This window comes from Canis lupus, chromosome 27 (genome assembly GCF_048164855.1).
Source record: "Canis lupus baileyi chromosome 27, mCanLup2.hap1, whole genome shotgun sequence".
Classification (NCBI taxonomy): Eukaryota; Metazoa; Chordata; class Mammalia; order Carnivora; family Canidae; genus Canis; species Canis lupus.
In genome coordinates this window covers 43,971,818-43,995,912 of record NC_132864.1, presented here as the reverse complement: position 1 = coordinate 43,995,912, position 24,095 = coordinate 43,971,818, and the positions used below count along the sequence as shown (strand labels likewise).

At 36.3% G+C, this 24,095-nt stretch overlaps 1 protein-coding gene across 1 annotated transcript in view; it reads left to right on the top strand.

The window, feature by feature from the left end:
• The window catches only part of PCDH15 (protocadherin related 15), an 876,905-nt gene that overhangs the window by 151,048 nt on the left and 701,762 nt on the right, over positions 1–24,095 (top strand). The gene's annotated exons all lie outside the window — the stretch shown is intronic.

Here is a 24,095-nt window from a genome sequence, read left to right as displayed (position 1 = left end):
AAGAATTCTTTAATGAAAGATATATAGGAGCAAGTGAATTTCAAAAGTATGCACAAAAGGAAAATTATATTCTAACTTCAAAGAATCTCAAAATAAGACTTTCTTCTCATAATGCAGAAGTCTGGCAACACCTTGATTGGAATATATTAGCAAATTATGCTGATCAATTCTACAATTCTATTGTAGAACTTCATTATATAAAAGTAGAAGGAAAGGTAATATCTTTGCTGGCCCTTCTAAAATATATTTCTTAAGTATTTTGTGAACATTCTTTCAGGTTTGAGATTTGGAAATAATTTTGAACAGGTTTGATATAAAAAGTTATTTGAAGAGATGCTCTTAAAATAAATGAAAAGAAAACTCATATGTCAGAATAGGTTTATCAAACTTTATCACCATTCCTTCTTCTCTTTCACATTGGAAGGTTACAGGAGATGTTTACAAGGAATGACCTTGGGTCAAAGTCACTTTAGTAAAGGCTGATACTTTTATAGAAAAAACATTTGGGTTATGTATTGCCAGATATGCATTTTTAGCTTTTTGTTTAGTTTTAATGGATTCAAAATATATATATGGAATTAAGAACACGAGAAATGAACTGCTACCTCTAAACTGAGCCATTATGATTATCCTGGTTTAGGACATGATCATGATTGTTCTAGTCAGAGAAATAAGTTGTCTATGAATCACTGTATCTCTGCTAGTGAATATTTTTTTCTATAATTTCTATAACTCATTGAATATCTGCTAGATCCTATGTAATATATCTGAGTTACTAATCACTTTCATCAGTATTCATTTATTTAATTATGTATTTATCCAACACACTTTTATAGGATTGCTACTATATGCCAAGTGTTGGGGCAAGTTCATTCCAGAAGGAGGGAATAACATGTGAGGCCCCATGATCAGAACTAAGCAGGGTATGACTTAGTGTCTGAATGAAGGCCAGTGTAGATCAAATGCTAATGAAGCTGAGGAGGTAGGCAGGGACCTGGGTTTGTTGATGGTTAACAGTGATCATTTTAGTTTTACTAGTAAGTGAAACCATCGGAGTTGTAAAAGCAGGAGCAGGAGTGAAAGGAACAGTGTGACAACGTGATCCCATTTGTTCTAATACAGATCGCTAGATATAGTGAGAAGAATGGATTCCCATAGGATTGGTAGAGAATATTAACCCCACAGGCAAGATACAGGTCCTTGGATAGTCTAAGCAGGAGACAGTGGTAGTTATGTGTGTCTATTTATATTTTTGTAATTAAAATAAAATAAATATTTTATATTTAAAATATAAATATAAAATTTATTTTTAATAAATATGTGATAATAAATCACATATGATGTGTGATGTGATTTTTAATAAATTAAAATATTTTTAATAAATATGTGATAATAAATCACATATGATGTGTGATTTATTAAAAACCAGGAGGGAGTGAGGGGAGTAAAGGGAGGCAAAGTTGGGATAAGTCGTCTTGAGAACAGGGCTATTCACTGAGACAGAAACTAAAAGGACCACAATTAGCAGGGATATCATGAGTTTAATTGAGGGCAAATTGAGTTGGAAAGAGCAAGTAGTCGATTCAGAATGATGTTGAATTTTTGCCACGATAACAGTAAGTATTTTGAATGTTTTGCCCTGATTTTTCTTAAAAGATCACCAAGGTGGGAGAAAATTATCAAATGTACAATTATTCTGGTTTTGTTTTGTGTTGAAAGAAAAATACGTTTAATTTTTATTACTCTCTGATCCTTTACTTAATGTGGTAACAAGTTAATGAATTTGCTTTTCTTTATAGGAATGTCCAATATACATTTGATAAAATGACAATTATATATTAAAACATGTTGGGCAGCCCAAGTGGCTTAGTGGTTTAGCTCTGACTTCAGCCCAAGGCATGATCCTGGAGACCCAGGATCGACTCCTGTGTCAGGCTCTCTGCATGGAGCCTCCTTCTCCCTCTGCCTATGTCCCTGCCTCTCTCTCTCTCTCTCTCTCTGTGTCTCTCATGAATAAATAAATAAAATCTTTAAAAAAAATAAAACATGTAATTGCTAAGATAACAATTATATATTGGATATTACTACAAAATAAGAAACATAATTTTTCCCAAGAAAGATAGACATTGATGTTTTGTTTAATTTGTTAAAATAATTAAAGTCAAAATAATGGAGAAATAATAGAATGTCAATCTAGCATTCTAGAATGAAGAATGTTTCTCTAAAAAGTTAGAGATTTTAGACCTTTTACTTCCTTTTTAATAATATAAAATGAGCAAATTTAGATTTTGCTTCAATAAATACCTTTTAACTCTTAATCTGTTGACCAAATAAGATTTTAGGAATCTAAGTCCAAATAATATATGTATTCTTCTTCATAGACTCATTCTTTGAAATCATGTTTGTCTGAATTCCTATAAATCATATTACAAACTATAGAAATTAAAAATGATTTTAGATTTTGTGGTGACTGCATTATATAAAACAAAAATAGGATTTTTAATTTATTAATAAATGTGCATATATGCAATTTTTAAAAAATTAAGTGTAAGGAAAATGATCATGCATTATTTCCACACCCACGTGTAATTCAATATGAAAACATGAAATACAACTGTTAATTTGGAAAGATTAAAAGTAATACTCCCTAGCAGTGTTTGTCCTCCTTAAGGGACATGAGGGCTAAAGGGCAGAAGTGTTATGTTATGGGGATACAGGTATGAAGAACTGAAGCTGAGCACCATCCTAATCCCATTAGTCATCTTATTTTCCCTGTTTTCTCTACCGTTCCTGTCTGGGTAAAATTTTACCTGAGAACATTAGGATTTTAATTATTACTAAATGCCTTTAGTGAAGATAACCATCTATGCTCTGAATATATTAACAATGTGCAGAGATTCCTGGGAAAGATTTCTTACTCCACAGTCCAAATTTGAGTTTTGAAAGAATAATCTTATTTATAAATCTGTCAGTTATTTGGTAGACCATAGCCTCCTTTTCTGAACAAATTCATTTGATGATAGTAAAAATATAAAGGTGAAATGCATAGTTTCCCCCTGAATTTTGTACACCAGCCCAGTCTCATAAACATATGTCTAAAACATATGGTCATAAGAAACTAAAAATATTTTTATGTGTGTGTGAGAGACCCTATATTCCCAGAGTTTAAGTAGATCTATTGTGTTGTTCAAGTTATAAAATGTAACACACAGTAGAGGAATGAAGTAGTCCCCCTACTTCTATGAAGAACTAGAGTGACATCAGGATATTAAGGACTTCTGTAAATAAAATACCACTTTTTAAAATTTAAATTCAATTCAATTATCGTACAGTATATAATTAGTTTCAGGGGTAGAATTTAGGGATTCATCAGTTGCATATAATACCCAGTGCTCATTATATCACATGCCCTCCTTAATGTCCATCACCCAGTTACCCCATCCCCCCACCTCTCTCCCCTCCAGCGACCTCAGTTTGTTTCCTATAGTTAAGAGTATCCTAGGGTTTGTCTCCCTCTCTGATTTTGCCTTATTTTATTTTCCCCCTCCCTTTCCCTATGATCCTCTGTTCTGTTTCTTAAATCCCACATATTAGTGAAATCGTATATTCTCTTTCTCTGATTCAGTTATTTTGCTTAGTATAATACCATCTAGTTCCATTCATGTTGTTGAAAATGGCAAGATGTCATCCTTTCTGATGGTTGAGTCATATTCCATTGAATATATATACCACATCTTCTTTATCCATTCATCAGTCAATGGACATCTAGACTCTTTCCATAGTTTGGCTATTGTGGACGTTACTGCTATAAACATTGAGTACAGGTACCCCTTTGAATCACTGTATTTGTATCCTTTGGATGTAAATACCTAGAAGTGCAATTGCTGGTTTGTAGGGTAGCTCTATTTTTAACTCTTTGAGGAAACTCCATACTGTTCCAGAGTGGCTACACCAGTTCACATTCTCGCCAGCAGTGTAATAGGGCTCCCCTTTCTCCATACCTTTGCCAACATCTGTTGTTTCCTGAGTTATTCATTTTAATCGTTGTGACTGGTGTAAGGGGGTCTCTCATTATGGTCTTGATTTGTATTTCCCTGATGATGAGTGATGTTAAACATTTTTTCATGCATCTGTAAGCCAATGGATGTCTTCTTTGGAGAAATGTCTGTTCATGTCTTTTGCTCATTTCTTTCTTTTTTTTTTAAGATTTTATTTATTTATGAGAGAGAGAGAGAGAGAGAGAGAGAGAGAGAGGCAGAGACACAGGCAGAGGGAAAAGCAGGCTTCATACAGGGAGGCTGATGTGGGACTTGATTCCGGGTCTCCAGGATCAGGCCCTGGACTGAAGGCAGTGCTAAACCACTGAGCCACCGGGCTGCCCACTTTTGCTCATTTCTTGACTAGATTTGTTGTTGCTGAGTTTGATAAGTTCTGTATAGATTTTGGATACTAGCCCTTGTTCTGTATGTCATTTGCAAATATCTCCTCCATAAAATATCATTGTGATGCTTGAAGAGTTGCAAATTTAGAAACATTGAGATGAAATCATAGCATAGACAATGGTGAGGCACAGTGCTTCCTGGTAATCTCAGAGCTGAAGTGATCCCCTCAAGTGACTTTGAGAGCAGACGATCAATAACGGAGACCACTTTTATAAGACTATTTTGCCAAAGGGATATCCAGAATTGACAAGGCTAAGATTTGAGAAGACCTATGCTGAATGATCTTGAAAAATATCACTTTTCCCTATCTGGGATATAGTTTCCTTATCTGTTACATGAACAGAAGAATTGAAAATAACTCTTTGGTAGGAGATATTTGTAATAAACTAGTTAGCCAAATTGACCTGGATATTGTCCATGGAGTAGGTCCTCACCTGCTGCAGATGGGTGGGTGGGGGGGGAAGGGGGAGACACAAAAACAAACAAAAAGCTTCTGTCCACGGTGCTGAATAAAATGAGCTACATATATCCTGAAATTTGATTGTTTCAATACCACAGGTATTGACCTCATGACACACACCAGATAATCATTATCTCCCCTAGGGGTAAACAGAGTAATAGCTCCCCAAAGATTCCACATCCTAATTCCCAGAACCTATAAGTATATTACATTACGTGGCAAAGGACAATTAAGATTTCAGGTAAAATTAAGTTACTCATCTGACTTCAGCATAAAGGGATTATGCTGGATTATGCAGGGGACTCAATGTAATCAATAGGGCTTAAAAGTGGAAAACTGAAACAGTTTAATTCTGCATGGGAGGGAACTGTGAGTGTGGAAGTGAGAGTGATGTGCTCTGAGAAGAAATTATCTGGCTGTCACTACTGTTAAGGATAGAGAAAGGACCGCGAGCCAAGGAAAGTGGAAAGCTTCTAGAAGCTCGAAAGACAAGCAAGTATATTTTGCTGTAGACCCTGGCAGGAAAAGAACACAGCCCTGCCCACACCTTGATTTTAGGCTAGTGAGGCTTATGTCTTACAGAACTGTCTGTTCTGAGCTGTGTAGTCCGTGGCGATTTGTTACAACAGCCATAGAAAATTAGCACATCCCTTTAGGATTTTACAGCACTGGTAGGGGCACAGACAGAAAAGAAAACGCATAAAGCTGCCAAAGCTGCCAAAGCTGCCAAAGCTGCCAAAGCATATTATGGGTAAACAGAATCGCTAACTAAATCATTATGGAGTCAGCTGTGTTATGTTTTTTATTGATCAATTGATTGATTGATTTCTTTTTGTTCTTAAAGAACAGTTCTGAGTTGAGCTTTGAATAGGAGTAGGATAAGCAGAGGCAGAAATAAGTGATGGAGGAAGAAACAGAGCTCAGAACAAGGAAGTAGCATATGCTATGATGGGAAGATTTGTAGGACTTCCATATACTCAAAAGAACCACAGTTTACTGAAATCCTGTCTACATATATTTCACCATCATATGTCTCAACATAGTCACAGTTTTCCTTTACATGATTTTGGGTAAACCAGCAAAACACCTGTCCCTGTTTCCTATTATTAGGAAACAATAGGACTATAGTAATTTCAGACTTATGTGTCTTATCAAATTAAAGGCTTTTAAAATATTATATTGTGTAGACTTGGGCGTCTTTGGATTTTTCTATCATTCCAAGTATTAATTTTAAAAAGAAGAAAAGTGACACTAGGCTGTGACCTGGCACTCTCCTGTCAATTTTGCCCATCTTTCTTTCTGTTGTGTACATTTCAGAGACTCAACCTAAAGTCTTAAAGCATGCTGTGTTTTTAAGACACGTGGCTTTTTACCCCCTTTTTTAAGCTTTTGCTTATTTATTCATGAGAGACACACAGAGAGTTGCAGAGACACAGGCAGAGAGAAAAGCAGGCTCCCTGCGGGAAGCCTGATGTGGGACTTGATCCCAGGAACCCGGGGTCACGCCCTGAGCCAAAGGCAGACAGAGGCTCAAATGCTGAGCCACCTAGGTGCCCCAAGATGTGTGGTTTCTTGAAAATATATTTGTTTAAGATAGCTCCATGGTTTGTCAACATCATTCATGATGTTTGTGAATTTCCAATGAGAGGGAAAATGTGATATATCCAGGTTAAATGCAATTTAGTTGTATGGTGCACCGAAACCTGAGAGTGCTGTCCTCAGCAAGGTCTGCCTGTAAGGTTAGCCCTTGTGTGGCAGCTGGGAGAGAGATTCCCTCCTGGAGTGGAGTGGAGGGGTGGGCCGCTAGAGAGGTGCAGGTGTGCGGTGTCCATACTATTGGAGTTCTTGTGTTGGGCAACTTGGTAATGGTCATTACATTCTAGAATACATACTTTGTAAGAAGAGCTCCATTCACTTGGTAATGATGATGTAATGATGATAGGCTCTAATAAACTGATTATTAAAAAAAGTATTAAATAGGGCATTAATAAACTGATTTATGATTAATAAACTACATTTAAGATCCAATTAAAATGTTAACAATAGAGGAAAGGGCTTTGGAAATAGATTCATATCATTCCAAGAATTACTGGATTAATGATTTTATATTGATTAATTGTACTTTATCTCACCTTCTTTCACAAATATTGATAATGAGTCTCTCAGAATGTTTTCTTGAGGGAGGTCAGCTATTAGACTTGATACTGAATACTTCTAGTTTTCCATCCAGGCACATTACAGGATTGTACTTCTGCAGGTCTTCTGTTTTCGTTTTCTTTAAATGATGTCCAACCGTGATATTTGTGATAAAAAGGGAATTTAATGAAAATCACCTCTGAAAGAAAAAATGCAAGTGCCAGTGTATCGTTCACCACATTTCCTTCCATCTGCAGACTGTCTCATTATTCCCTTCTGCCAAATTGCTTTTCAGAGCAGCTTCAATAGCAGAACCATTCAGATGTGGAGAATGAACAAGAGTATATATATGTCTTGTTGCGTTGAGCCTGTTTTATTTCTTTTTGTTTGTTACCACAGCATATCTTTACCTATCCTAACTGATGAATTTTTATTAAATGTTTAATTTTTTGCAGCACCCTCAGCATAATGCTTACTGTGTTATATGTGATTAAATTAATAGTGATTATATTATTATTTATTCCACTTACGTAATGGAGCTCTAACCAATACCACATAGAAATGGTATTGGTAAGCAAAGGGTTAGAAAATTTCTCAGTACATGGAGAGGCACAGGCAACTGAATGATGGATGGGGAGCCATGAAATACAGATTCTATAACTATTTTTTTTTTGTCTGCAGCTATCTTTTTATTACTTGAATTATTAAATCAAATTTCAACTATTTAACTGTATTTTATAGGAGTTTCTTAAATTCGTGTATTTATACGAGCTATTCCTGACCGTGAGTCAGGAAAGCAAGTCCCAGAATGATTTTTTATTTATAAAATGAGATTGTTTTTATACATTTTGAAAAGAGGGATCCCTGGGTGGCGTAGCGGTTTGGCGCCTGCCTTTGGCCCAGGGCGTGATCCTGGAGACCCGGGATCGAATCCCACATCAGGCTCCCGGTGCATGGAGCCTGCTTCTCCCTCTGCCTATGTCTCTGCCTGTCTCTCTCTCTCTGTGACTATCATAAATAAATAAAAATTATTAAAAAAAAGAAAAGAAACAATACTAAACAACATATTGTTTAGGCATACTTATGTATGTGTTATTTTTTAGTAAGGAAAAAATATGAACATAAAATTTTGGTGAATGATAACATCTTGCATTATGAGTTGGTTGGTTAGCACATGAATGGAAATCTTTATCTGCCTAAAGAGGCTACCAGGGAATCTACCTTAAAAAAACAAAACTCAAATCAGAACTCCATTTTGGGCTTGCTATCCAAAGAAGTAATGCCAGATATTTTATGTTATTTTAAAACTGTAGAGTACAATAAGCTATAGTTTCATTAATGTAAAGAAGCTTAATCATGTGTCTTTTAAATTTCATGAGGTTTAAATGTTTGTTTAGCATACTCCTAGCTGAAGCAGTTGGGAGACAGCATGTATGTACAGGCATCTTTCAAATTAACTGTTTTAATTACCAAAGTTAAAAGAAAATATATACATTTTCTTCATCTCTTTTTCTGAATTCAATTTTGCTTTCCATTATTCTCAAACTTTTTATTTATTTTTTATTTTTTTATTTTTTATTTATTCATGAGAGACAGAGGCAGAGACACAGGAAGAGGGAGAAGCAGGCTCCATGCAGGAGCCCAATGTGAGACTCAATCCCGGGACCTCAGGGTCACACCCTGGGCTGAAGGCAGGTGCTAAACCACTGAGCCACCCAGGGATCCCCAATTCTCATCCTTTTTAAAGAAAATTTACAGAGCCCTCATTCATATACCAAAATCACAGCTGCCACCCAGATGAACAAATAAATAACTCTGCATTTTCCACATAAAAATGTGTAATTTTGGATAAAATGCAGTAAGTCCAGGAACTTATATAACCATCAAAAAATAAATAAGTAAAATATTCTTCATTTTCCATATCTGTAACAAAATGGAACTGCTGTTGACACCAATGAAAGAACATTTTGAAATTTTAATCTTTTTTTTTTAATGTTTTTATTTGTGATACTGACAGATTATATAAAGAACATTGTTAAGGAGGGGCACCGGGGTGGCTCAGTTAAGTTAAGCATCTGACTTGATTTTAGCTGGGGTCAAGATCTCAGGGTCGTAAGATTAAGCCTCATGTTGGGCTCCGCACTGGGTGTGGAGCCTGTTTGAGATTCTCTCTCTCCCTCTGCCCTCCTCCCCACAAAAGAACATTCTTAAGGATATAAAATGATGTCAAGATCTCCTAATTTCACTTATAAAAAGTCTCATCCCCTTGAATTACAATGTTGCTTTTGTCCTTGATACGAATAATGCACACGTACAATGCAAGCATATAGGCATGAGGAGCCCTGTGAATTAGGCTCGGTCTTTTGGCCACTTACGTAAGGGAACTGAACTTGGAAGTTGTATTTGTGAAGCTGAGGAGTGGCCAGAGGACGAGGCAGAGGCATCATTGCTGAGTGTGGGCGTCTTGGGACTTCAGGGGATGCATGGACTCGTGGACAGTTCTGGCTGCCTTGTTTATTGATTTTCATAAAATCTCTCTACGTGCCTACACTCCTTTTATGACCAAGAGTCGGTTTTAATGATCTGCATGTTGGTTGTGGGGGGATCTCTGCACAGTGAGTATATTCATCAGGTTAGAGACAACTGGTTTATAGATACTCCTTATTTTCTGGAACTATGCACAGAGAGCCCCATTTCCCTCAATGCATCATATATGACTGGACAAGAAGAATTTGTGCTAGTTGGTTTCCTTGCTCTGCCTTTTGCTGGATTGTCCTCTTCTAACAGGGTCAAGGTGTTCTCCATGAAAGTTGCTCTGAGTTCTCTCCAGCCTCCTCCTTGGATGAAGACGTGCCCTACCCCATGATACACTATCTCCCTTCTCTCCCTGAGCTAGACAAACAGTGTGGTCAACAACTAGACTTCTTCACTCTTGGGCAACACTTCCTTGCTTGCTTCCTTTTTTTTTTTTTTTTTTTTTTTTTTATAGAACAAATTCACCAGGCTTCAGGATCAAGCAAATCTCTTTAAGGGATGATGAGACCAACTTCTGAAAATAATCCAAATTTTACAAGGAAAAGAGTTCAAGTTCTATCTAGAATGCAGTATTCTTTGCCTCTCACAGAACAATATGCCTAAAAAACAAGAAATCTAGGAGAAAGTACTCAATGGACACTCTTCCACTTCTTATGTGGCTCTCTGACCTTCAGGTTCCTCCTTGCTCCCTTCTTCAGGTTGCTCCATTTAATCAAAATATAACATAACTCCTTCCACAGGAACTTACCTCATTTCCTGGACCTTCTACAATCTCCATACTCATTATAGTGTTAGACCAAAACCAATTTGGAACCAAAGCTCAGGTGTTAGTCTGGTAACCAGAGATTCTCAGCTATAATTTCACTTGAGCAAGTGAGAATATACTTTCCATTCCCTACTTCCTTTTTATATTCCTGTAGCCTGTTCACTGTCTATCCTAGTTTGACCTATAACATGTACAGCTCCCAAAAAATGTATAAATATTTTTCCTTGAAACATACACTCCTGGGACACCTGGGTAGCTCAGTGGTTGAGCATCTGCCTTTGTCCCAGGGTGTGATCCCAAGGTCCTGGGATCGAGTCCCACATCTGGCTCCTTGAAGGGAGCCTCCTTCTCCCTCTGCCTGTGTTTCTGCCTCTTTCTCTGTGTGCCTCTCATAAATAAATAAATAAAGTCTTAAAAAAAAAATCTTAAAAAAATACACTCCCAATCCTCTTGAGGCAAAATCCAGGTCTGAATTTACAGTCTATGGCATATTTTGTTATATGGAAATTTCAGATAAGTGATTAATAAGCTTATGTCTACTTTTTTGATCCAATCTTGGGTATAGTGCAAATGCTTGTATTTTCCTTTGGAATGGAAGATTTAAGAATAAGGATGCCAATGCTTGAAATATTTCAAACCCTTTAATGTAGGGCTGTTGCATTTCTTCCTTTATATCCTTTTAAATTATTTCTATGAGGTTTTCTTTTTAATATTTAAGTGTAACACACACAAATATTAGCTGAAATTTTATTAGAAACCAAAATATCTCATCTTCATCCTGATTAAGAACATGGATTCTTAATGTGGCTAACATTTTAACTCATGAGGGCCAACCCATGCGGTTTAGTGTTTTAGAGACAAGATGCTTGGTTTTAAGAGCCCAAAATACAGCATTGTTTCTCACTGAAAAAAAAAAAAAAAGATGGATTGACATTTCCCCTCAGTAATATTAAACAAAATTAATAATAAAATGGCACACATCCAATTAGATAGAATATAAGTGACGAAGAAAACAAAAATAACGATTTTGTTTTAAACTGGCTTATTTAGAATACATGAGGAGAAATGAATAATCAGAGGATTCATGTTGAATGAATCTATCTGTATGTAAGAAGAAAATATAGGGCACCTGGGTGGCTCAGTGGTCGAGCATCTGCCTTTGACTCAGGGCATGATCCTGGGGTCCTGGAATCGAGTCCAGCATCAGGGTTCCCACAGGGAGCCTGCTTCTTCCTCTGCCTGTGTCTCTGCCTCTCTCTCTGTGTCTCTCATGAATAAATAAATAAAATCTATTTTTTTAAAAAAGAAAATATATATGAATCCTTGAAAGGAACTTCCACTTGCTACTTTCTCTTTATCACTTTAGCATGCAGACTTAAAGGCCTGCTTTTAAGGGCTGGTGTGGCTAGGGCTCATTTACTGAAATCAGAAATAGTAATTTCTAGTCATCCACAGTTCATACATGATGCTGTGATAGATGGGAGAAAACCAATAAGGATTCTGTGGCAGCTAGTAGCAAACCACTATCAAAAATGGATATAATTCTATACCCCTCTTAGCTTGAATTTAATAGATGTGCTTTTATAATTATTTTAGGATGTTAAAATTCAGCTTTACTGAAGGTTGTTTGAATAACTATTGACCATATAATTTTTCTGTGATTAATTGCACATGTAAATAATCAATAAAGTAGTATAGTGCATTATATTTTTACTTGTTTTCCCAGAACAGGTAATATGATAGAATTCATTCACTTTAGTGATAGTTATTGTTCCCTTTAAGTCAAAATAAATTATAGAATCTAACAAAAAATTGAAGGCATATAATGAAAATTCCAGGAATACAACCAAAATTAATAATCTACTGAAAGTCTTTATGATTTGAGTGGATTAGTTTTGTTTCTTTTTTTAATGCAGGATTATTTCATCCTGGTTTTGACCATTTGATTGTCCAATAGATATTCAATCCCATCTCTAAAATTATAATAGCCATCATCCCGCTACATTCCTTTATTTATTCACCTTTCTAATTGTGTAAGCCAAGAAGCAACTTGGATATCCTGCCTCCTATTCTACATATTAGTTCTGTTGATTAGTAGATCTGATTGATTGTTAGCTATTTATTTCATCAGTTCCTTCCTACAAGCTTTGCTATTTGGTTAAGACTCCATGTTCTATTATTGTGACAAGCACAGCAGTCTCCTAGGTGGTCTCACTGCCTCATAAAACTTTACTGTTTTCTTAGAGTACTCCTTCTGAAAAATAGACACTAAAAAAAAGGAATTTAAAAATGGTTAAATCTATGAGCCTGGTCTATGAAGTATTCCATGTTCAAACTCACCTACTCAAAGTTAACCTGATTAACATACAAAAGTTACTCAAAGAAAACATACATATGATGCCTCGATGTCTTTCGTAGAGTTTGTCCAGCATCTTGTTCATCTGTAAAAAAACATCTCAAGGGGCAGCTGGGTGGCTCAGTCAGTAAACATCTGCCTTCAGCTCAGGTCATGATCCCAGGGACCTGGGATTGAGTCCCACACTGGGCTCCCTGCTCAGTGGGGAGTCTGCTTCTCCCTCTTTCCTTCCCCTCATTCGTGCTCTTTCTTTCACTCTCTCTTAAATAAATATATAAAGTCTTTAAAATAAAACAAAACAACAGCTCCGGAGTCTTTTCCTAGAAGTTTTCCTTTGTCTCCATTCCTTGCAGATTTACTGACTCTCTGCTCCATCTGCCTACTTTGCCTTGAAAGCAACATAACATTTATTATACCAGATAACTCATCTGTTTTCCCAAATGGACTATCCAAACCTTTAAGCCAGGAACTGGGTCATATTTATCTTTATAGATGGGTATGTTGTAGGAAGTTTACTCTGTAACCTAGTGTGGCTTTAAGGACTACTTATTTTGCCTGATGGCTTGGCTATTAGCCTTCCATAAAAGATGTCTTCCATCTGTTTGAGCTAATATCTCTAGGGTTGGAATTGTGAAATTGCTTATTATTTGTACCTGTCCTCTCTAACTGACCCTTCAACATGGATTCAGTTCTCGTTACCACTCTGCCCTCCTGGACGTGATTTTTTAGACTGATCCTTTTTCTCAAGGCATTCAGTATTCAGGCTTGACAACATGGCCATTAAATCCATTTTCACTTCTATCTAAAACTCAGCCTGAGTCTCATTCCATGGTTTAGATCAATTGCGCATCCACAAGTATCCCACTAAGGATGTGTTGAATGAGTTAATGGTGAGATGAGACTATATGTGTGTTTAAAAATATCTCAATGCCTAAATATTTTCCTTGATTCCAGAAGCAATATTCTAGAAACTTTGTTTTTTCTTTTCTTTGTAAGATTTTATGTATTTATCAGAGAGAGAGAGAGACAGAGAGAGAGAGAGAGAGAGAGAGAGAGAGAATACAACCAGGGGAATGGCAGAGGCAGAGGGAGAGGGTGATAATCTCCAGCACACTCCGAGCTGAGCACTGAGCCCGGTGTGGGGCTCAATCCCATGACCCTGAGATCATAAGCTGAGCTGAAATCAAGAGTCAGATGCTCAACCGACTGAGCCACCCAGGCGCCAAGAAGCAATGTTCTTTTTCACCGTTTAAAAATATCCCTCTTCCAGTACATAAACAAGAAGAAAAATAAATCATTTAAACTCAGAGTTTATCTTTTCACTCATTCCTCTGAGAGAAAACTGCACAGATATCAAATCCCCAGTTATATTTTTTAGACACACTTTATGACATTGCAAACATTGAGTACAGATAACAAACAATAATAATTAATCAAAGTTGATTTTAGTTTGCCTGAAGCATGTCTGTGAGAAAATGACACAGCGAATGTTCTCATAAAAATGTGTTGCTAATGTGTCACTGAAATACAAGACTAAAACCAAAGATGAAGGAGTTCCCCTGCACGTATCTTTTGTGTCAACCTTTTCTATTGGTTGATTTCTTTCCCAGGTCTTGATGATTTCTTTTCCCTAAAAATGACAGTTGATGTTTGTAACATTCTGGATTTATTATATTTCCATCCAACTCTGTATCCCTTCTCTTTTTGTCTGGCCAAGGTCAGCATTAGAAGAAAAGAATACTCAAAGACAGAGGCTGACTTCCATGAAAAAATACTGATGATAAAACTCCTCGCTTTGCCATAATTGAGGAATCTTTGTGAAATATTGGGCCCCTAAAGGAGAAATTAGTATGTTTAACCAGCAACATGCTGTGGAGGTGGCAAAAACATGTGCCATCCTGTTCGTGCCAGTGGAATGTTCTCTTCACTTTCTTCCAACATGCTGGCCATCAGCTCCTAACATCCTCTCAGGAAGAGCCTCTATTGCTACTTGGAAAAAGGCGAAAGGTGGCCCTAATTGCATGCAAGAGGAGGCAGAGAGTGAACTGTTTAACCTTGCCAACTGGTTTGTGAGTTTCTGATCAAAGGTAGTGTATATAATGGCGTATATTCAATGTGGAAAGTTGTCACAAAGAGACCACGTAGGTTAAAAAGGAGGACATTTCTTTTATATCTACGATCTACCCAATGTCAGACTTCTCCATATATTAGGAAAATGTGCTGCTTTCTAGGCAAAACTCTTTAATCTCTGCTTTTCCAGTCATAACCCCCTTCAAAGATTAGGGCAAAATTCCATTAATCTGTGAAAATATGTATCTCTCAATTATATTAAGGAAAGTCCAAAGACTTGGTAACTAGGATGCATGCATATGGCAGCTAATAATTTTAATTTGTAATTTCAAATTGTTTCTCTACAAAAGAGTTAATTTAAAAGCTGCTAAGATGTGCCCCACCTATTTGGTCACTATTCAACTTAGATCTTCCACTCAAACTCAGGTTATAATTATTAATTTTTAGAAGTAAAATTTAATACATATTAAAAATATTAAACTAGTCTAGGTCTGTGAAAGAAAACACACACACACACACCCCTGTATAATATACCTACATAATTTTTCAAATATAGGCTAGGCAATGGTAAATGAGAATAAAATTAGTATTGTCTACACCACAACACTTCATAAGGCCAATTTTTGAAAGTGTTATAACAATCATTAAGGAATTATGGACTCTTTATGAACTTTACATTTTACTAATTCTTTAATAGCCAGATATATACTTTGAATCCTTCTAATTATTCATTAATTCACCAATTTATTCATTCAGCAGGTAAACACATATATCTTTTGGATCCTGTCATATAATGTAGTAGGTAGAAATCCAAAGATAATAGGGCTTATGAATGATCATAAATTACTATTGTCCAGATTTTTTACTAGACTCTTCACATTCATGAATATGTAATTCTGATTAAAATTTTGTAAACACCCGAGGCTTATGGAGACTCTGTAATCCAGGCTTATCATTTGAGACAGCCAAGATACAAAGGAAGGTGCATCTTACTCTGAAACCCTTAATATTCTACTGCAAGCCACAACAAGCACCTCTCTCTGGTTGCTTGCAAATGTGTTCCATAAGTATTGGCACTAAACAAACAAAAACCAAAAAAGAGTAGACTCATGTTCACATAATAAGATTCTCTGTGGTTACAGTTTTTTTTTAACCACATCTATTAAATATAATTTAAGGCTAGACGATTTAAAAATTCTATTTCAACCTAAAAATATTATCCAGTACATCCATTCAATTACAATTTGGAATCCATTTGAGTTTTACAAAGTGAAGTTTAGCAAAGTAAAATATTTATATTTTGTTTAAGCATTTTAATTATGAATTACTAAATACCACTTTTCTTGGGAAATAAGGATTTTTTAGTGTGTAATAGACTCCCTATTTTTAAGATTCTCTTCTACATTTATAAGTATATTCTATGTGATTTAAAGGGGCATAATTTTCCCTGTGATTATTTAGTGTTGTTTTTATTCCTGCTAAAACATCAGTAAAAGCTCAATGTATCTTTTCCCAAAACAGTGTAAAATAGAGTAAAAAAAATGCAAATATAACTATTTCCCTAAAGTTATACATGAGATAACTTGTATAAATGGGGCACGATGGATGTGTGCAGAGCTTTACCACCAAAACCCCCGCAGAGTGCAAGGCCGGTGAACATCCTGGGACTTGTGTTTTACTGCAGTGGATGGCATTTACTTTGAAGGGTAGGGCTGCAATCAGCAATGATAGGTAAGAAGTCAACACAAAGTAGAAACTGGTCCACCTAGAACAGACTACTGCAAAGTCAGACAGGGAATGTAAAATCAATCGAACCCAACCGTGAATAATGAGACTGATGAGACTGGACTTTATTCTGAGCTAATGGGAATCCAGAAGGTATTCAGGAGGAGAACTAACCTGAAAAACTGTGTGATGTTTGAAGAAAATGTATCTGAGGGTGGTAAGCAAGTTTCATCAAGTCTTGGGAGGCTGAGAATCAGGAAACTGCTTTGAAGGAGACCATGGGGATGAGGTTGTGGGAGGCCCTGGTGGAGGCAGGGATGGAGAGAGATACTGTAGAGGAAACAGCCAGGAGGTCAAGTCCTGAGCCTGTAACGGGGGAAGAGCACAGAGACTCAGATCACACTGACAGTAGACAGTTGGACTTGGAGTGATGGAAGGATTTGAAGCACCGTGATACCAACCTACCCAGTAGGTTCTGTTGCTCAGGACCCGTGGAAAACACAGATGAAAGTCTTGTCAGTGATCATTGATCTTTCCAAGTCCTGGGCATCAGTAAGTTCTCGGTGGCACTCTATTCCCCTGGAGCTGCAGGCTTCCCTTCAGAGACAGAAAAGCCGAGGACATGGGACATGTGGTGGCCTGGGACCTCCCCTTCTCCCCACCCCCCCTCCAGCAGGCACAGCCAGCATTGGTCTTGATGGGTAGGTGCCCTCAGGCAATATGAAGAGAAGAGCTCCTGTCCCTCCCTGGGCAGCAGTGGACTCTGCCAACCTATCTCTTTCTCTAATTCCCTGCCCCATGGCTGCACCCCCATCACAGGTCTGGTTCCCTTCGCTTCCCTCAGGGATGTCCCTTCCCCTCTCTTTTCACCCCCATACATTTTAGTTTGTATTAAATTTTATGTGTGGCTCATCATTGATTGACTATCCTGTCTTTCTTATCAGATGGGTGTTTCCAGCCAAGCAAGGTTGAGATTGCTCAGAGCAGATTGGGATTTGGGTGGAAAAGATGAATGGGGAGAAAGCAGAAATATTGCACTACTGAAAAGAAAAAAAAAATATATATATAGATTAAAAATGAAAAATGGATAGTTACTGAGTGTTCACATGCAAAGGGAATAAAAGATATCAGATATTTTCCATCGTCTGGATGAAGAAGATGAGATGATCTGCACAAAATGTCTGGCTTTAGGTGGATGAGAGAATTCAGAAAAATGGGTCCCTACAAATCTCATATTTTGTGAAGTCCTTCTAAATGTAGTTATCCTGCATATCATCTTGATTTTCTCATGCAAAGTAGACTTTCCCTACAAAATAATCTTGGAGAGGTATGTAAAAATCAGCATATTTAGTAAATTGAACCAGTCAATATACACTGAAGGATGCATTTTATTAATAATAGTAATTATTGCTACTAGCACAATGTTTGGAAGGTCACTAACGAATACTTGTTCATTTACTTGAAATAGTGCATTAATCCCTTTTAAGATAAATGTTGCTTTTGTTACATAAATACACTCAAATTCAGCTCTTATGAATGAATCAGATTTATGTTCTCAGGGTTTATTTAAAATGAACTCAGCTATATCATTTAAAATAAATAATAGTTTTCTTTACATACACAGTAAACCTTTGGGGACATAATTAAATCTGCTATTTTGATGTTTTTTAAAGAAAGGATGTATTTTTCTCTTTATTGAGTATTCAGAGATTGACATTTTTATTCTTTTATGATAAAATTAGTACTAGATCTTTCTTTTTTTTAAGGAAAGCATGGCAGATTGTTTAATGAATAGATTTTTAATAGAGGGGAATAATAGAAACATTGTATGGATAATATTTCCCTTAGTATGGCACCGGCATTAGTACAGACTGCCTCTTTCTCTTGAAGGCATAATTCTATTCAAAATACAAGTAATCCTACAGCATATGTAGGAAATATATAAACATACAGATAATATAATGTTACGGTTTTAAAAGCTATGCTGTGCTGTTATGACTGTTGTGATTATATATTAATAAGACCGATTTTTGACTCAATTTTCCAGTGGTATCTACCATAAAATGTGGTTTTTAGCTTTCCCAAGAAAGCAGAAAGTAATGGAATTCAAAGATTTAAATATGCTGATGCAGTGTTCTTACTGAAGGTGATCTGGAGTATTTAGTATCCCTGACCTTCACAGAAGAGTAAAAAAAGAATCAGTTTTAAAATGCAATCTAAAAAAAAAATAATAATAAAATAAAATAATAAAATAAAATAAAATAAAATAAATAAAATATAAAATAAAATAAATAAAATAAAATATAAAATAAAATAAATAAAATAAAATAAAATAAAATAAAATAAATAAAATAAAATAAAATGCAACCTATATTTTACATGATCATTTTACATGTTTTACCTGATCATTTCCCCCCAAACTGTGTTTGGGCTCAGTTTCATTTATAAGACTAGAAATAACAGAATCATTTTACCATCTTATATCCACCTACTAGAATAAATCCATTGTATCAGATTTTTCCTATATGACCTGTGATTAAAAAGTAATAAGATGGGTATTTTATCAGAATTTTCTGCATGATTTTTCCATTGCTCTATAATTATAACATACGGGCAGCCTGGGTGTCTCAGTCAGTTCAGTGTCTAATTGTTGACTTCAGCTCAGTTCATGATCTCAGGGTCATGAGACCCAAGCTCCCAGTCAGGCTCTGTGAGTCTGCGCTGAGTGTGGAGCCTGCTTGGGACTCTGTTTCTCCCTCTGACCCTTCCCCCAATCTGTCTCTCTCTCTCAAATATTAATAATAATATAATTATGTCATAGGCTCAGAGTATGATTCCCTCCACCATATTTTTAAATCTATGTATATCCAAAATAATTTTCCTAGAGCAGAGGTCAGCAAACATTTTCTGTAAAGATCACAGTAAATCACTTAGGCTTTGCAAGCTAGATGGTCTCTGCTGCAGTGACTCACCCTCCCCTTGTAGCATGAAAACTATCAGCTCTGCATGAAGGAGTGTACAAGACTATGAATATTGAAATTAGAATTTTTAAAAAAATTTTCTTTCTTCTTTCTTTCTTTCTTTCTTTCTTTCTTTCTTTCTTTCTTTCTTTCTTTCTTTCTTTCTTTCTTTCTTTCTTTCTTTCTTTCTTTCTTTCTTTCTTTCTTTCTTTCTTTCTTTCTTTCTTTCTTTCTTTCTTTCTTTCTTTCTTTCTTTCTTTCTTTCTTTCTTTCTTTCTTTCTTTCTTTCTTTCTTTCTTTTCTTCTTTCTTTCTTTCTTTCTTTCTTTCTTTCTTTCTTTCTTTCTTTCTTTCTTTCTTTCTTTCTTTCTTTCTTTCTTTCTTCTTTCTTTCTTTCTTTCTTTCTTTCTTTCTTTCTTTCTTTCTTCCTTCCTTTCTTTCTTTCCTCTTTCTTTTTTAATAATAAATTTATTTTTTATTGGTGTTCAATTTGCCAACATACAGAACAACACCCAGTGTTCATCCCGTCAAGTGCCCCCTCAGTGCCCCCCTCAGTGCCCGTCACCCAGTCACCCCCACCCCCTCCCCTTCCAGCACCCCTAGTTCGTTTCCCAGAGTTAGGAGTCTTCATGTTCTGTCTCCCTTTCTGACATGAAATTAGAATTTTAATTCACTTGCCAAGAAATATTAGTCTTGCTTTGATTTTTTCCCCCCAACTATGTGAAAATGTAAAAACTATTTTTATTTTATTGGCCATGCAAAAATCAGGCAGTGGTCTGGATTTGTCCAGGGAGCTGTCATTTTCCTAATCCTGTCCTAGATCACACCATCAGCAAACCTGCTCTTAGAAGACCTGTCATGGCTTAGAAGGATGCATGTTAGACCTGGAGAGGAGTACCAGTGTGAACTAGAGGGATATTGTAAACTCGGTCCATGCAGCAAAGGCTCCAAGAAGAAGAGCATAAATTGTGACAGTCCAGAGAATTAAATGTAATAATTTACTTAAAAGTGGGGTATAACGGTAGGGTTGCCTGCTGGATCCTCATTTTGAAGTCGCTGTTTGGTGGAAACCAACGCCTCTGCTCAGAATCTCTTCCCCTGTGCTTTCCCCACTCCCCGGATTTGCTGAAGCATGAGCCATGGGCTCCAAGAGTCCACGGGGATGGACACAGAAGGGGCAAAGTGTATTCTCATCAGTTTTACTAGGTGCAATGATTGTGTTAAATTCCTCAACCTTCAAGACTTCTCTCAATGCCACTGGGAACCCACCTGTGTTGTCTTCCATTGCTTCTCTTATCCCAATCAATGAATATCACCCCTCCTTTCTTTAAATTATTTAAAAGGTTTTGGTTCTTATAGACATATACTAATTAGCAGTCTGCCATGCAAGAGAGGTGAGGAATTCTTATTTTATGTCTTTTTAAAGCAGTAGATTCTGAGGAGGCAGGGCCGATCCTAGTATCCTTGTCAATTTTCTCCCAGAGACGATTTTATTTTTAACCATTATCACTTAGGCATTATATGTGTTTTAAGTGAATTAAACCTATAAAATGAAATGTGAAAATGTTCTAGATTCTTAACTATTAATATTGAAGATTTATGCTTAGCTTTCTTTTCTTTCTTTAACGAGAAGATTTCATTAGTTAGAAATAATTAACGTCATGAACCAAATGATCAGTTTTATGAATTTCATACTAAAGGGGCACTTTGGTGGCTCAGTAAGTTAGCATCTGACTCTTGAATTTTGGCTCAGGTCATGATCTCAGAGTCATGAGATCAAGCCCCTCGTCAGGCTTTCTGTGGAATGCAGAGCCTGCTTGAGATTCTCTCTCCCTCTCCCTCTTCCCCTCTCTCTGCTTGTGAGCTCTCTGTCTCTCTCTCTCTCTCTCAAAAAAAAAAAAAAAGATATTTAAAAATTAAAATTTCATATTACATATTTCTTTTTAATGAACATTTCCATTTGATACTTTGGTATTTCCATGAAGTTCCGTTTTATCCTTTTCCCTTTTATCTACAGATTTTTTTTTCATATAGAATAAAGTTACTGATACCTCCATATAAAGCGACCTCTGTGTATACACTCATTTATAATTCTTCATAGTATAGTTATTTCAACACCAAAGAGCTGGGTCTTTTTTTTTTTTAAAGCACATTCTTTCATAACATTTCAACACAGCGACTTATTCTAAATGTAGAAATAGGTCACATGTGGCAGCTCATGATTTCACCCAGCCCATATCTGGGTGCATCCACACACATGCTCAAGTGGGTAATTCCTGTTATTAGAACACATGTGTTTGCTTACGTAGAGGAGAGACAATGACATACCATACATTATAATCACTGCATTCATAGTGCCGCATTTGCTGATCTCTTATCTATGCCAGATATCATGTTAAGTACCCCGCTTGCATTCTTATTTGGGGCTCACAGCCATTTGGTTGATTGAAAAATAAACAACTTTATAAACATTTCTTCCTTCTTCGTCATTAATGAGTTCACTTGAAATATTTCCCTGCCTCTGCCCCTCAGTGTATGTCCTAGCGTGAGGCTGGCCGGCTGTGACTATTGGCATACAGGAAATGCACCGAACAAGGAAAGAGCGAACCCAATGGAGCTATTGTTAGAGCCTGAATATCACTTTAGGAAGAATGTGTGTGTTCACTGACCCAGCCAAACAGATGCTCATGCGGTTGGATTGATAAATACATTTCAATCTCACATGTATTATGTGCATATAAATAATTAGCCTACAGCAAAACTAGAGATACTAAATGTATGTTACCTGTCCTCATATAGTGCAAAAATGACAGGAACTTAGAATATATTTATACTAGGAAATTGTTCCTACTGTAGATGAACTTCTGACCTGTTTGGTGCTACCAAAAACCTCAAAAGGAACACTCTCATTTCGGATGCCTGTTTGGATGACCTATAGCCTTTCTTCTAGCTCCTTATCCTCTTCCTTCTCTTGATATACCTTAAATTCTATTTTTACTTTATTTTTATCTTATTTTCATTGTTTTTGCTTTTGAAGTACATGTGCCATACAGCGTTACATTAGTTTCAGGTTTACAACACGGTAAGTGTAACTACCATCTGCCACTGTACAGCATCAGTACAATATCATTGACTATATTCCGTACAGTGTACTTTTCATCCCCGTGACTTATTTAGTTTTTTTTTTTTAAGATTTTATTTATTTATTCATGAGAGACACAGAGAAAGAGAGAGAGAGGCAGAGACACAGGCAGAGGGAGAAGCAGGCTCCATGCAGGGAGCCTGACGCAGGACTCAATCCCAGGTCTCCAGGATCAGGCCCTGGGCTGAAAGCGGCGCTACACCACTGAGCCACCTGGGCTGCCCCACTTATTTAATTTATAACTAGAACCTTCTACCTATTTTTCATCTTCATCTATTCCATTCATTCCCTACCTGCTCCCCTCTGGCAACCACCAGGTTTTATTTATGAGTTTGTTTCTGTTTTTTGTTTGTTCATTTGTTTTAGTTTTTAGATTCCACATTCAAGAGAAATCATATGATATTTGTCTTTCTTTTATTTATTTCACTTAACATAGTACCCTCTCGAGCCATCCAAATTGTCACAAATGGCAAGACTTCATTTTTTTTTTTTTTTAATGAAAGAGTTATATTCCACATCTTCTTTATCCATCCATCTACCAAAGGATACTTACTTGGGTTGCTTCCATATCTTGTTTATTGTAAATAAGGCTGCAATAAAATTAGGGTACATGTATATTTTCCAAATTAGTGTTTGTATTTGCTTGAGTAAAGAGCCAGTAGTAGAATGACTGGACCATGCCATATTTTTATTTTGAATTCTTTGAGGAACCTCCAGACTGTTTTCCACAGTGGCTGCACCAGTTTGCATTCCCACTAACAGTGGATGAGGGTACCTTTTTCTCCACATCCTCACCAACACATTATTTACTGGTTTTTCTTTTTGTTTTTGTTTGGTGTTTCTTTTTGGTGTGTTTTTGGTTTTGTTGTTGTTTTTGATTGTTAGTCATTCTGACAGGTATGAGGTGATAACTCATTGAAGCTTTGGTTTGGATTTCTCTGATGATGAGTGATATTGAGCATCTTTTCATGTGTATGTTGACCATCTGGATGTCTTTTGGGAAAAATAGCTCTTAATATCCTCTGCCAGTTTTTTAGATTATTTGTATTTTTGATGTTGAGCTATGTAAGTTTCTTATATATTTTAGATATTAACCCCTATTGGATATATCATTTGCAAATACCTTCTACCATTGATTAGGTCTTTTTTCCATGGTATATTCTGGATTCCTTTGTCATAGATTATTTGACCATATAATCACAGATTATTTTTGGATTCTCTATTCTGTTTGGTTGATCTATATGTCTATTTGTTGTGTTAGCACCATGTGGTTTTGATTACTGCAGCTCTGTAGTGTATCTTGAAGTCTGGGATTGTGATATGTCCAGTTTTGCTCATCTTTCTCAAGACTGCCCCCCCCCCCTTTTTGGTGTTTTGAGCATCCATACAGATTTTAGGATTATTTCTTCTAGTTCTGTGAAAAATGTTATTATTCTCCTTGCTATTCAGTTCATTTTCATTTTATCTTGATTCTGCTTTATTATGAATAATAATGATAAGTCAC